Genomic DNA, 3,856 nt, shown 5'->3' with positions numbered 1-3,856 from the left:
TGGATTGGGCCCTACCCCATTGGTCACTAATTGAGAAAATGTCTTACTGCTGGATCTCATGAAGGAATTTGCTCAATTGAAGCTCCTTCCTCTCTGATGACAATTGCTTGTGTAAAGTTGATACACAAAAGCAGCCAGTACTACTGACCCCTTGCCAACTTGACACACAAACACATTACTACTAAGTCACAACCCTTCCTTATTCATCCCGAAGATCTTACATAATTTCAATCTTTTTAAAATATTCAATCTCTTTTACAAGTTCAAGTTTTTCATCTGTGGGCTCATTTAAAACTGCTTTCTTACTTCATGAGGGAGAAACCTAGGCACAGTCACAAACAAATCAAGCAAAACCAAATTCAAATCATCCAACATCTGGGATTCACTCAGAATCTTCTGGATTCCTCCAAAGGCTTGGGTCACTTCTCCAGCTCCACCCTCAGCAGCACACACAGCTTGTCTTCTAAGCTCTGGCTGGCTCCACAAGGAAACATGATAGCAGATGTTAAATAAAAATGAAGGATTATAAGGAAATACTATCCTATACTATCCTTTCATTAAGTTAGAAAACGTAAAAGGAAAGGAAAAATTCCTAACGTCATCCTCTATTAATACTAAGGAAAGAAGAGATCAGTAAGTTAAACAGGCCAAAAAAAAAAAAAAAAAGATTTTGAAACAATACTAGGATTCACAAGAGAATTTTACCAAACTTTTAAAGCACTACAACAAATACTTCTTAAATTATTCTAATAAAAGTAGAAATGGGACGTGCATTTCCCTATGCATTCTCCAAAGTTAATGTAAATCTGAATGCCCAAGCCAGGTAAAGACAGACACAAAAAGAGAATACTACAGGGTGATATCCGTGAGAAATACAGATGCAAAAATTCTAAATAAAATACTAGCAACAATATTACAGGAATATATCAAAAATATCATCTAGCTGCCACAGTATCAAAGAAATACTATGCAAGCTGACAAGTAAGAGAAACAGTCATTAGCCTTAGCCAGTGCCTGTGATGGTTGTTTGGGAGTACAACCACCGTGAATACATTTGCAATGCAATTCCTACACCTACATCTCTGGAAAAAAATTACCAAACGGACAGAAAGATAGTAAGGGCCAGAAAATCAGGACGTCTGCTCTGACACTGTTTCTCCTGTGATCCCATAGGAAGAACATTGCCTCCATGACAGCTGGAAGTAATTCTAGAAGACGATGTCCCCTCTCCCAACAAAGGTTGTCCTCAAGGTTAGGGATATCAATTAGGGGTTGATTATAATTGGTATAGGGTTGGAGGTTTGGGGGGAAATTATGAAGGCTCAGGGATCTCTTTGAAAAAGAAAGGGAAATTGGATGGGATAATAGATTAGTGTGAGCTTAGTCACACTAATAATAATAGTAAGTAATAGAGTGAATACTTGTGAGCATTATTTATAGGCAATTTACATTGGTATACTTCTTGTTATATATACAAATTATTCTTCTTTTTATACATACAAATTATATTGAATATGTTCTTATTTTTGTCTAAGACATTTTGTATATTGATACAATTTTAGGATTTATTTATCATATTGCAATATACATTTCTACCTCTGATCAAGATACTTATACTTTATTTATATTTTGAGGTCATTATCCTTATTTGTTGCAAGTTGTTTATTGTATAATATTCTAATATGAAGTCTTAGTTTCTAAGTTATATAGGTATTGAGAATTATAGATTAATAGTCATACTTAGACTAATCAAGTTCTTTAGATACATAAAGATTGTATTCTTCATAGATAGGTAATACTCATCCACTTAAAAGAACTGTAGAATATAGCATTTAAATAACTTAGGGTTCTGTTGACGTAAGACACAATTGCTCCTGCCAGCACTGATCTATTCCCCAGAGAATGTTGAGCATTGAACACACTCCACTTGGAGCTTGTTTTCTTCTTGGCAAAACTGGCCTTTGAGCAATGCCCATGCAATGACTACTGAAAAAATGCATGATGTCAGGACAGGACAAGCAGGATACAAGAAAAAAGACTGTCAAATCCTGCCAAGACAGGGTAAGATGCTTTTGAAAAATTTCCTGCCTCTGAAAATGGTCTGACAGTTATTCTAGTTCTTAGCCAAAGTTGGTTGCGCCAACGTTGCAAATGAGACTTTGAGTGATTGCCCAGGTAGCCATTTGCCTCTGTCATTGTTGCACATTTTGGAAGTTGCTTGATTGCACTTCTTGCCTACTCAAGTAATATTATTTCCTTTTTTGGGTCTTTGATGGGATTGAAGACTAGATAGTCATAGTTACTTTCATCTCATGACTTGGCCAAGTTATTTATAATACAAGACTTAGACTCCTTATGATAGGATAATTATTGAAATATTTATCACTTGTTTTTTGCTTGTTATTCTTGATATTGTTTATGCTGGTTGTAATTCTAATTTTTATACTTGACTTTTTTCTTATTGTATATAATTTTGTCTTAGGTTTAGAATTCTCTTATTTAAACAAAAGGGGGTGGTGCTGTAGGAAATCCTTCAGCCAATAGCCTTTAAGTTACTCAACCACTTGGGCATGGCCTCTTATACTATAAATGCCAATGTAAAGTGCATATCCATTCTCTCTCTCTCTTCCAGCTGCTGAATTCGGTTGCTGTTTTCCCTTTCGAGCAGAGGGCTGTGATCTGTGAGTCTACCCCTAAATAAATAACCCTTTATTGTACTCAATTCTGAACTAGTGTGGGATTTCTTTTTAGAAAGACAGACAGACTTGCAACCACTATCCCTGCTTCTTCTCATCCTACTCTCTCCACCTCAACAACCACCAGAAATGGCTTTGTTCTGTGTGTTGTAGCAGCACCACAGTTTCTGCATTGCTGAGGACACAAGGCAGTGCTCAGGACACCCTAGACCAACTCAGTTCCTGATCCAATACCAATGGAAATCTCCAGCTCTATGCTTTTATTTACTTTTAAAAATGCCACATTAACTTATCACTTTAATTTTATTATGTTTGTTTAAGTGTGTGTGTGTGTGTGTGTGTGTGTGTGTGTGTGTTTGCTCACATTGGTACAGGTTCCCAGAGAAGCCAAAGGCATTGGATTTACTAGAGTGGACAGGCGTATTAGAGAAAGACACACACACACACACACACACACACACACAGAGAGAGACAGAGACAGAGACAGAGACACAGAGAGAGAGACAGTGAGAGACAGAGACAGAGAGAGGGGGAACTTAAAAAATAAGTATAATTAACTTGGAATAAAACAAAAAGCAAGGGATAGTAGTGTTAGAAATCTGACTTATGAGGGGAAGGGAAACCGTTGGTTCCACCCTCTCAGTACTGCACAAACTGGGTGTTCTGTCCCATCCCTGTAATCGTAGTACTAAGCAGCTAAAAAGATGGCAATCAGCCCCACTCCCACTCCTGTGGGTTGGCATTTTTATGATTTTCCCTGCTGCATGCTGACTAATGAAAGCTTCTTGCAAATTTTGCTTAAATATAATCCTCTGCTTATTAGATGTGCTCTCAGTGTCCAGTCTGTCTTTCATGATGACTGAACTCATCATAGGAACTGATACACTTGTGCCCAGACATACATGTATGCATGCAGATAGACAGACAGACAGACAAATACACACACACTCACACACACACGCGCGCACACACACACACACACACACACAGAGAGAGAGAGAGAGAGAGAGAGAGAGAGAGAGAGAGAAACAGGCAGGCAGACAGAAAGGAATAACAGTTCCTCTTTCAGAAATGGTTGCTTTATTCAAACTTCAATAACTGTGGTTTTTCAAGCAGCGTATTGTGGCAAAATGTGGTCGAATCTGACTCTGCTCATTAGA

General features: G+C 37.7%; 1 long non-coding RNA gene across 1 annotated transcript; it reads left to right on the top strand.

Annotated features, from left to right (window-relative positions):
* Positions 1-1,172: 1,172 nt before the first annotated feature.
* Positions 1,173-2,722, top strand: LOC146895756 (uncharacterized). The gene is made up of 2 exons (XR_014997859.1): positions 1,173-1,251; positions 2,633-2,722. It is a non-coding gene; the product is annotated as an uncharacterized LOC146895756 (long non-coding RNA).
* The last annotated feature ends 1,134 nt before the right edge of the window (positions 2,723-3,856 follow it).

The sequence above is a fragment of the Myodes glareolus genome, chromosome 2 (assembly GCF_982192425.1).
Source record: "Myodes glareolus chromosome 2, mMyoGla1.1, whole genome shotgun sequence".
Lineage (NCBI taxonomy): Eukaryota > Metazoa > Chordata > Mammalia > Rodentia > Cricetidae > Myodes > Myodes glareolus.
This window is presented reverse-complemented; position numbering and strand designations above follow the sequence as displayed.